Here is a 13,134-nt window from a genome sequence, read left to right as displayed (position 1 = left end):
TCATAAATATAATTAAATTTTAAGGATTTTCAAGTAAAAAACTTACAAATAAAAGTTACTTTCATTTATTTGTTTACAACGAAAACTACTTTACCTTTTATAAGAGAAATTAAAAAACAAAAAAACTATTTGAAAACTTCTAAACGATTTTTTTTTTTTGTGTTTGTTTACAACTTTAAAATTTTTACCATAAGTTTCAGTATGAATGTAATAAAACAACAACACTTCCAGCACCAAATATGTATAATATTTTGTGTCCATTTATCCTTTGTTTTTCCACATTCTCACTCGCATCTCTCTTTTCTGTTCTAAATTCAATTACAAAAGTGCAATCTTCATAAATCCACTTAAGTGAAATTTCAAAGCGAACATAAATGTCATTTACACAAGAAAAACAACAGCAACGATAGCAACAATAACAATAACTAAAATTGCAACAAAAATATTTGCAACATAAAAAGAAAGAGACATGAATAAGGTAGTGTAACAATATGAATAGAAAATTTTCACTAAAAAACATGGTAAAAGCAATATGACATCAACTGGGTGGGAGTAAAAATAATTTCATTTGATAGTAGGTACATATAAGACAAAAATTAAAAAAAATATTTTTCAAACTTATGTGTCATAAATTGGGTCTAATGATATGTTGCAACTACTGCTTTATAAAAATTATTAAAAAATTTTATTTTTTTATTTAAAGAATTAAAAAAATTCTATTAAATTTTCGATTGGTGAAGAAAATTTTTGAATTTTCCTATAGCTTCATGAATTTTGAAATTACAGGTCCTTTAACCCAATGCAAATGTATACTACTTTGATAGTATACACGAGCAGAAAGGACAACAACTAAAAAAAAAAACAATCGGCAACTATAAGATGAGTCTAAAACAATGTTTCCATACCTTCTTCATCTTTTGGTTTTATGTCTTCGCGAACGAAGTACACAACAACATCAACGATGTCGGGGACAATTCAAGCGTTTAAAAGGCGATAACACCAAATGCGCTTTAACAAAAACTTTTTACTTTTTATTCTTTTTAAACTATAAACAATGTTGGCAACTGAAAAAAAAACAAAAACAGCAGCAGCAAAATATAATAAATACAGAAATAATGACAACAACACTTTTGTATTGCTGGAGCGAAACACAAAAACAACTAAAAACTACAACTGCAACAACTAACACTAAAACTATTGTTGATGTCTTCTATTCGTTTCAAGACACTTAAGTCGGGATAAACAACATTTTCAACTTTTACTTAAATAGAAACAAAACAAATAGAAAAATAGAGAAAATAAGAAAAAGGTGTCAAAACTTTCAAGTTGTAATAACAAAGTATCAAACATGTTTTCAAAGAAATCTTACAAAAAATTATATGAGAAATGGCAGCAAACAAAACAAAACAAAATTTGACTTAAAAGCCAAGACTTATATAACTAGCTTAGAAAAGGGTTTCCTTAGACACTAAGCCTACTAGACCTATTTGTTTATTTTATTCAAACTTGATTCCTGGTAAAAAAAAAATCTATGAAGGCAAATTTTCCAATTTTCTAAAAAACATGTCTATTAACGATGTTATTCATCAATCGTGCTTTTTTAGTGGAATAAAACGAACTTCTACAACTTGATATCAATTTTATTAAATTAAAAGAATTTACAAGTTTTGTTTCTATTTTTTATTATTTTTATCAACCATTCACTTAAACCAGCAGAAGAGTAAACAATAAAATTAAATAACAAGTAAGAGTGTTATATTCGGCTATGCCGAATCTTATATACCCACCATCAAACCTCGTTTGACTTGAATGAAACTTACTTATGTCGAATTTCATCTATATATTCATATTTTTAGGCCAGTTATAAGCGTTAAAGTAATTTTCTGAAGGGGACATTATATAGGGGGGTAGGGTCAATTATGGGTCGATCCTCATAAAATTTGGTAGACAGAATTTGGTTCGTATTAAATTTATTTGTGTCGAATTTCATCACTACACTCGTATTTTTAAGTCATTAATGAGCATTGCAGTCATTTTCTGAAGGGGACCTTATATGGGGGACCGATCAACATCAAATTTTTTAGATAGATTTTGACTCGTATGAAACTTACTTATGTCTAATTTCATCTATATACTAGAATTTTTAAGCCAGTAATGAGCGTTAAAGTCATTTTCTGAAGGGGACCTTATATGGGGGGTAGGGTCAATTATGGACCGATCCTCATAAAATTTTGCACAGTGATTTTGGATCACAAGAAACTTACTTATGTCGAATTTCATTTCTATATTCATATTTTTAAACAAGTTATGGCTGTTAGAGCTGCTTTTCGAGGGGCCACTTGTATGGGGGCTATCCGAAAACGTGGACCGATATTGCCCATTTTCAATACCAAACAAACCTTACCTATAAGAAATATTTATGTGAAATTTCAACCCTCTAGCTCTTTCCATTCGGACTCTATCGTGCTTTCAACAGACAGACAGACAGACAGACAGACAGACGGACGGACGGACAGACGGACAGACATGGCTAGATCGTCTTAGAATTTAATGAGGACCCAGAATATATATACTTTTGTGGGTCTATGACCAATATTTCGATGTGTTACAAACGGAATGACAAAATCAATATACCCCCCATCTTTTTTGATGGTGGGTATAAAAAAATAAAACAAAAAAACTTTAAACATTTTCTTATACTCTTTAGCACTGAAAGTTTTGTGCATTTTTGAAACTTTATGACAACAAGTAAACAATTCAGTTAAACGCTATTTGCTCTTGTTTTTTAACACAATTTACCATAACTAAAGCTGGGGAGAATTTGTCGTGTGTATGTATGTGTTTAAAAAAAAAAAAATTTTTTCTCAAAATTCTTAAATTTATGAAAATTTTCAAAAATTCTTCTTCAAAAAATTTTATTATAGAAATAAAAAGTATCGAAATTTTTCATAAAGAGAAAATTAATCGAAAATTTTGTGTAAAGAGAAAATTTAAAGAACATTTAACAAAAAATTTTTATAAAGTAATAATTAATCGAAAATTTTCTATAAAGAAAACTTTAATCGAACATTTTGTATAAAGTGATAATTAATCGAAAATTGTCTATAAAGAGAAATTAATCGAACATTTTTTATAAAGAAAAAAAATAATCAAAATTTTTCTATAAAGGGAAAATTAATCAAAAATTTTTTATAAATAGAAAATTTTTCAAAAAGTCTCTATGAAAAGAAAATTTATCAAAAATTCTCTATAAAGGAAAAATTTATCAAAAATATTCTATAAAGAGAAAATTAATCTAAAATTTTATATATATAGAAAATTATTGTAAAATATTAATCAAAGAGAAAAATTAAGCAAACATTTTTTTAAAGAGAAAAATTTTCAAACAATTTATCTCTTCATATTCTCATGAAGAGAAAATTAATCAAAAATTTTCAATAAAGTGATAATTTTTGGAAAATTTTCTATTTAGAGAAAATTTGTCAAAAATTCTCTGTAAAGGAAAAAATAGCCGAATGTTTTATTTTGGTAACGACCAAAATAATTAAATCCACACCCACATTAAAGTTTACCAATCCACTCGGATTGAACCATGTCAGTCCCTCCTCCCGTCTGGCTTTTGTGCTCAAGACATAGGTCACAATCTTCTACATAGTTCGATTAAATTTGATACATCGGCCTTTTTTGGACTTTTTGAAAATGGTTGAAATCGGTCCACTATTTCACCTAGTCCCTTATGAATGGGCCTCATTTGATCCTAGCCCCCATAAATAATAACCCTGAGAAAATGGCTAGAATGTTCTTAAGTGGAAAAATTCCTCAATAAAAATTTCTAGGAAAGGCCCATATTTGACCCTATTGCCTTTTTCAGAAAAATCGAATTTCCTAAATGTAAAATACGAATATAGAATTAATTGTACATTTCTGAAAACACTTTAGATTATTTGGATTAATTTAATATTAAGATACACTTATATATATAAAACTATTTACTACCGTGCAAAAATTGAAACTACTCCCTACACGAGTGTAAGGAGTAGTCCTCAAAGAGACCTAGTTCTTTCCAAAACTAATCCAAATATTTAACATTGTAATGTCCTAGGTGAAGATCACGTAATCCCTGTAAGCATTACATCAGAGTAATCCCAAAACTACTCCCTTGCTAAAATTTTGGGAATACATGATCCGCAACATGGTCCATGTAATGCTGACTATGAACCATGTTGTTCTCAAAAAAAAAAAAAAAATAAAATAATCATGATCCATGCCTGCATTACATAAGACTACTAAACGGATCATGTACTCCAATAATGATTATATAGAGTCAATGCAGTCGAAAAATACAGTGATTTCTCCACTAATGTCTAATCACTTGGTTTGCTCTGATTTGTCTTTCATCACGGATGTACTCTTTGTAAACGAGGGGGAAGATAATCGTCACTTTAGTGTACCTCTTGTAATCGAGAGAGTGGACACTTAAAAAACAAACTTAAGCTCTTTGTCTGTCTCTTCGTAATCTATGGGGCGACGATTGACTTCTTCGTAGGACAAGTATATGTTAAAATAGCTAGTCAACTGGACAGTCGGTGGCTAGTGGTAAGCCAAAATAGGTAGTTCGGGACTGTCCGATCGAACTACTGGGGTATTACCATATACATATGTATGTTTACACAATTATAATTACATATACATACATGTGTATTAATATGTCCAGCATTTTCTATTGCAAAATATGTATATAACTGAAACTACTGTGAAGACATATACAAATAGAAGAGAAAATGTTAAAGAAATTCTACTTTAATCAACAAAACCTTGTAATTTCAAAAGTTAATTAAATGATCTGATCTCTATTATCCCCAAATTGCTAGTCTCAATTACAAAATTGAAGTAAGCAATAGAGCTAAAAACATACAAATGCATACATGATTCAAAATACACTCATACGCTGATACATATTAAAAACACTCCCACATAAGTACATATGTATGAATTGATATATCAGGCTAACGACCATAACAAAAAAAAACACACCCTGAAGAAGGTGTTAAACATATTATCAATGACTGCACCAAATTTTACTCCAAAAATTTTGGACAAAAATGGCAAACGATAGTTGATAGATAATAGAATGTCAACATAGTACATTCTATTTTGTTTTCTCTATTCTTATATTTTTCAAACCATTCATCTCGAAGTAAGTCACACATTTTGGTCACATGCAATGAAATTGAAACTTGTACATAGAAAACACTTAAATGTTTGGAAAAACAATGAAAGAGAAAAAGACCAGGCAAATATTTTCTATTTTGCTATGTCGTACAAAAATTTTCCCCAAATGTATTGTAAATGTCAAAGAAAATTATTTTTCAGTACATAAACGTACGCGAAATGTGTATGAAGTAAAATGTTTTGTACTTATTAGTCATAGAATCAATCTAGAATGATAGCAGTATTTGTCACATAGACATATTCCTAACTACAAATGAGTACATTTTCGAACAAATGAAGGCATTGAAGATGAAAATGCTTAGCTGTCAAACTTGATTTGTGGGAGTTTGGGAAATATGTGCAATAGAAATATGTATAATTATTAGAAATTTGCCGTAGTGTTTGGGTATGAATAGTTTAAAAATTGAGAAATGAAAATAAATCAAATAAAAGGATTACAAAATTGAGTATTGTTAGACGTTGACATAGAATTATGGTAGTCTATCTTGAAATTTTAATTTACCATTTTGAACTTAAAAACAAGTAAGAAAGTATAGTCGGACTTGGCCGACCATATGATACCCTACACCAGTTATGAATATTAAATGTGATTTATTTTTCATAATAAAGCATTTATCTTCTATATTCCCTTGTTCCGATACATTTAGGCAATTTATGGATGAAAAACTAATTTTCTGAAAGAGGCTTTACATGGGGGCTAGGGGCAAATATGGACCAAGCCCGATAAAATTTTGTGAATATATTTATATTTACATAATATTTTATTGTGCTGAATTTCATCGCGATATTTGTGTTTATAAGTTAATTTGGGACATTCAAGTAATTTTCTGAAGGGGACTTTGTATGGGAGCTAGGGTCAAATGGGGCCCGATCTTTATGAAATTTGGCAGGGTCATCAAGACTTCTATAAAACTTAGTTGTGCCGTATTTTATCGATATATCTGTATATTTAACATAATTATGAACTCAGAAGCCCTTATCGGGGGGTTCTGTTCTATAGGGGCTAGGTGAAATAATGGACCGATTTTAACCATTTTCAATAGGCTTTATCCTTGGGTCAAATAAAACGTGCGTACCAAATTTCATCCAAAAAAATTGCGACCTGTACCTTGCGCACAAGGTTTATATGGACGGACGGACGGACATAGCTTAATCGACTCAGAAAACGATTCTAAGCCGATTGGTATACTTTAAGGTGGGTCTAGGACGAATATTTTTGTATGTTACAAACATCAGCACAAATCCAATATACCCTCCCCACTAAAGTGGTGTAGAGTATAAAAAATAATTTTTAAAATTTGATAAAGAAAATCTTTTAGTAACAATTTCTTAACTAGGACCCAAAGATGTTTCTGTGTTTTTATATAGTTACAATTTCACAAAAATAGTTTCGCATTATTTTCATATTTGCGGCAACCATGTATGGTCACCCACTCTAACATGAATACATCGGTAAAAAAAGCCTCAAACACATAACACTATCAACGCCTTAAAATTACAAACGAGTATATCATATTTAAATCAAATGTAAATTGAAATAATTTGGTTATCTAGTCAATGTACCATCGAAATGTACATATATTGTTCTACTTATCGGGAAAACTAAAACATCTGTAAATGTGTCAGTTTTAAGCAGACACAACATAGTACATGCTTACTTGGTCATATGTATTAGACTTAAACTTCCACACATTATTCTATTTACATAACCGAATTATAAGGTTTCATCTACAATATACATTTGTATGTACGTATATATGTCGCCAATATTGGTTAACAATGAGTGTATTTGTGTACTTGAGCTGTGTGTGTGCACAAATATCAAATCATTACACATGATAGTTAGTTGTTACCTTTCTCTCTCTAATGTAAATAAACAAATACAAGGTCCAAGTAAACTTACATACAAACAAACATATAAATATGTATGTATATGTGTATGTATGTATAAACGAAAACGAAACATTCATTTGCATTTTCTCGTTTATATTGTAAGTTTAATATATATGTATGTATGTACGTACTTACAATTGCTCTACATACATATGCATGTACATATGTATGTATGTCTTTCTAATTGTACTTAAATTTCCCTTTAAAATAACTTATCGAGTTCTTGAAATCTTTACGCCTCTCCATCTATGCCAGTTCAAAGCAACAAAGATGTACTATTATATACAAAACCTAGATACCTACAAAGCTAATTAATTAAATTGTACATATTTGAATTAACTCAAACAGTTCTAACCCTGTCGGACTTTAAATGTAACTCAAAAAAAAAAAACAAAATAATAACATTTATAATTTATAACAAATCAAGTCAGATTTGTCTATACCTAATCTTATATATTTACCATCAAATCCTTATCGTATATAGATATTAATATGAACAACATAATTTTTTGGAGACATAAGGCAATTTTGAGGTAAAATCAATTCTAAACCGATGTCACTCTACTTGAAATTATAATCCAGTTATTAACTTTAAAGTCTATTTCAGAACGGATCCTAGGGTCAAATGTAGACGGATTTTTCCCATTTTCAATATCAAACAAATTAATAGAGAATAAAAAGTCGTCTAATAAACAATCTAATGATGACCACAGATGCATTAAAAATGTTCCGAAGCTTAGGTGGAGAGATTGAGTACTGACTCGCTTCTAAACATTTTATTGGAAAACATAATATAATTTCGCATTATTAACTATTGATTCATCTGTATTTACATACATATTTCAGCTTAAAAATTTCGACTGGGCACATTACACCAAGAACGAGTAGTAGCTTCTCATACAACTACTTGGGGTTCTGGATATTCTAATCTAGAAAACTAAAAAGTGGTGTTAATATCTATTATATCCTTTTCCTATTAACAAATTTAGAGTGTGGTCTGCTTTCAATATTATAACATATGTATGTGTATATCTGTACATACACATACATACGTACAAACGCTAAAAATAGATTACTTCCCAGCAGCTCTACTAACAGTTAATGTAACCCTTTTTTCCTAAACATTTAACAATGTACTTGGCTTACTAAAATGTTTATACATTTAGTCATTATTTACGTATATCTTATTAATATACTCACTATCTCTAAGAAATGTAGAGGTGATGTTAAAAGTCTGCCTGTTACATTTTTATGTACTATACCTTAGAAAGAAGTTATTTGATCCACATTGAATATGGTTGATTAAATAACATCAATTATTAATATGTGTAGGGTTATCGATTGATTTCCACATAGAAACGACTTATGTACTAAACGATGGGAAATATGTAGAATATGTATTTTACCTATCATAGAACTACAGGGTTCTGAATGTATTACATACATACATATGTATATGTATAAGTGCGTATATAAGTGTGTAAATGTTACAATCTGGGTTATCAATTGCAATTACTTGATTATAGTCGAGTGTGTTGTTCATTTAGCTTGTTTTCTATACGTCTTGAAATACTTAAACATAATGTAAAAGTATAAGTATGTTACACAAACGTGTAGATATGTAAAATTTGAACTATGTTTGTATTTACTGCAAATACATTCATATGTTAGATTTCCTTCATAATAAAATTAAGTAAAATATTATAAAAAGTTTGAAAACAATTAATTGCAATAGAAATGTATTTGTATTTATATCTTTATTTGATCAAGTGTATTATTTTTAGAAGTAATGATTTCCCACATTTTAATTAAATATAACATGGAATGGATAATTTAAGTTTTAACATTTTCTGTAATTTTGTTTAGCTATAAAGAATCTATTAAACATATCAACAAAAGATTTATTGTGTTAAAATTCTAACTATTAAAGTTAATTAATCTTTAATTTACTTTCAAAGCCGCCCAGTGGTATAGGTTCACACATTTTTTTGAAAAAAAGTAAATAACACTTGGTAAATATCAAAAGTGGTTGAAATCGGATAGTCCTTAGGAGTATCTCCCATACAAGGGTCCTTCCAAAATAATGTTGGATCACTCATAAATTATTTAATAATGCAGCGATCTTAATCAAATTTTGCACAAGTCAGTTTTCATACTGCAAAGTAAGACGAAAATCGGACCATATATCACCGTAGTCCACATGTAGGGACCCTTTCTGAAAATAGTTTTATCGTTCAAAACTCGGCTATAAATACTAGTAAAAATACTAGTGATGAAATTCAATATAAACAAGTTTTATATGAACCTAAATTTATCTGCTAAAATTTGAGCGATATGTACCCAACAAAAACATGGTAATGAATTGTATTTACTCAAGAACTTACTTATCAATGTCTACTACATACCATCTGAGTTACTAAGAAGGATTCTAGTAATGACTTACAAACAGCATTCTTTTCGAATGTTGTTTTTCAAAACTAATATTAGATGCTGTAAACGGATCCTCGTAGGATAGTTTTTCTCAAAAACAAAACTTCTTACTTAACTACTTATTTGCAAGCGGTTGTAGTAAGTACTTATCTAACTGCCTATTTGTAAGCGAGCGTAGTAAGTACTAGTAATAAAATAATGACTTATAATGCTACTGTGTAAGTAAATTTTTTGTTCTACTTCATATGTATATTTCATCATGTTTATATGATCATATCTGTACGAAATATTGGTAGACCGTGGGAACATCTTATTCTGTAGTCGAAAATAACCCCTTAAGTTTACATTGTACAGATTTTAATTTAATAACACCAGGTTATTGAATTTATGAAGCTTTCAAAATATTTGCAAAAAATCAAATATATAAAATTAATATTAAATCATATTTTTCTAGATGATTTCATTTTTGAACAATACAAATTTACCGCATTTGAAAACAACGACAATGTCATCGACAATAAAATTACAAAAGATTTCTGTTTTTTTTATTTCATCTTTCAACTACAATGCATTTGATATTGTTAACTAACACAGACTCAAGCACATAAATTGATCATTTGCGTTAATAACGTAATAAGTCAGATAATTTAACATTCAAACAAAAAAACATTATATAAAATTTTAATTTTAAAATCTAGCTAAGTTCTTTAAGTTTCATGCCATTTGTTGTGAAATATTGTTTCTAAAATATAATTATGTTCAGAATATATACATACTTCTGGATAATTTTTCAAATATTGAATTATAACGGTTTTCCTGCAAAAATGGTTTATATCTTCATTTGTACGTACATAGGATGTAATGACATAAATACCATTTCAAAAATAATGTATAGATGTTCATATGTATATGTGTGCACTGTATACTCTCACTCTCATTATACCCTACAGTACTATAATGGGGAGGGTATTATGCGTTTGTGGTGATGTTTGTAACGCTCTAAAATATAAATCATAAACCTTACATACCTTAAAGTATACGGAAAGATTCAGAATTACTTTTTTTAGTCCAGGAACTAAGCCTATTGAAAGTAGTTACCTTATCTAAGTTGCCCCCATACAAAGTCCTCCTTCAGAGAATGACTTGAAAATCCATAAATCATTTATAAATATTAGTATCATAGTAAAATTTGGCACAAATAAATTTTATATAAAAGTTAATCACGACACTAAAGATTACTATAAGTATACTAATGACTAGTGTAGGATATCATATAATAGACCATGCTTGACTATACTCTCTTACTTGTTTATTTTCGCAAAAGTGATTGATTGAACAGCATTAAAAATTGTGTAAGTGACAGACAATGCGAGTATATTTGTGATGTTTTACATACACCCACATTCATAAAAACGTACATACTTATACATGAATAAAACATATACATATACACATAAATATGTATTTATGTGCGTACATACTAATAACTACATTTATATGAATGTACTCGTATGCGAAAAAAATTATAACAATATAGAAAATCGGTTGATTGACAAAGTTGTTCGAGTATAAAATGTCTATATTAAAAAAAAGAACAATTGAACATTTAATTTATTAAATTTAAATGCTATTGTCACATACCCTTACAAAATATTCCAACAGTGTGATAAGTCTGTTATAAAACAATTTAATTTTTGTTGCAAATTGTTTTGCTGAAGCAAAACAAATTTTGCTCATAAGCAGGAAAATACATTAAATTTATATGCAATAATTTGTACTTATAGAGTGATTTTTATTCTGGCAAATAAATGTAATTTTATAAAATTTAAAACTTTAAATTTTAAAAGTATAACATCAAGCCTTCGACTTAAACTTACTACCTACCTCATCTTGTGAGTTCATACTGATTGTTTTTCTTGCAACGGATTTATTTTATTATTTCAATTTGTTACAAAAACAACAATAAATTTTTAATGTGGTAAACATATACAAGCCAACATACATTTGTGTATATGTATGTATACACATATTTTCACTAAATAAGATTAAATATAAATTTAAAGATGTATGGCGGCAAGCGAATTTTTACGAGTGTGAGAAAAAAAAACAAAACACTTCAGGGAAATCTCAATCGCATTCTTGTTTTTCAGAAAACGCACATGATTGCAATTACAGTATAATTTTACACTGTATTGTTGTAATTACACACCAACACGTAGCAACAACGTTCATGACAGATAAACGTACATACATACATACATATTTTCAGTTGTTTGTAAAACTCTGACATTATATTGACTATATTTAAATTGGCGGTTAAATCCGATTTTTTGTATAAAAATAAAACACAATAACATTTTGTGTTGTGTATATGTATGTTTCCCATACATTATAATGCAACACTGTGGCATAACATTTTATGGAAATCTTAAAAAAAGCAGGATATATAAATTTAATTTTAAAAAATTCTGAAAACTATTTTCATATAGAAGAATTTCCCAAGAATAGAAATTTTGTTTCTAAGAGATAATAAAAATATTTAAAAAAATATTAAAAATATTAAATAATAGAGAATTATCCTTATAAGAATTTATAAAAGGTTTATAGAACAAATTTCGTACGAACATTTTGTATAAATCTTTGATAGATTGTTATTGTATATATTCTATGAAAATTTTTAACATATAAACAAGTCGGAGTCTTATTTGATGATTCCGAATCCTATATACCCACCATCAAATGATATACCATAGAAGGAGCTATTCTAAATTAAAAAAAAAACAAGTAAGAAGTTATAGTCAGGCGAGGGCGACAATATAATACCCTACACCAGTTATAAAAATGAAGTGTGATTTAGTGTTCATAATAAAGCATTTAAGTTGAATTGCACCTTGTCTCTGATATACATACTTTAGCCATTTTTTGTTGAATGAAATTGTGTACATTTAAGTCATATTTCGAAGGGGTCTTTGTATAGGAGCTAGGGTCAAATAAGGCCCTATCATCAAAAAATTCATCAGGGTCATGAAGGCTAGTATATAACTTGGTTTTGCAGCTTTTTTTCGAGATATGAGTACATTGATCATAATTATGAACTTAAAAGCCCTATTCATGGGGTTCAGTTGTATGGGGGCTAGGACAAATATTGGACCGATGTTACCCATTTTGAATGGGCTTCGTCACTGAAACAATAGAAGATTATGTACCAAATTTCATTGAATTATCTTCAGAAATGCGACCTGTAGTTTGATTACAAGGACAGACAGGGGCACATAGCTAAATCGATTCAGAAAATGATTCTAAGCCGATTGGTATACTTTAGGGTGGGTATAGGACGAATATTATTGTGCGTTATAAATATCAGCACAAACCCAATATACCCTCCCCACTAAAGTATTGTAGGGTATAATGAAAGAAAAAAATGTTTGCAATTTTTATAACCATATAAGAGTAGTTATATTGGGGTAGGCTCCTTTATATCGAATTTCAAGGCTTTAATCGTATTTTGAAGCCATTAATGATCGTTAGAGTCATTTTCTAAACGGTGGCTTATATGGGGGGTAAGGTCAATTATGGACC

Source organism: Lucilia sericata, unplaced genomic scaffold (genome assembly GCF_015586225.1).
Source record: "Lucilia sericata isolate MDLA Ls3-8-SP2 unplaced genomic scaffold, ASM1558622v1 Contig000512F_arrow, whole genome shotgun sequence".
Taxonomy (NCBI): domain Eukaryota; kingdom Metazoa; phylum Arthropoda; class Insecta; order Diptera; family Calliphoridae; genus Lucilia; species Lucilia sericata.
This window is presented reverse-complemented; position numbering follows the sequence as displayed.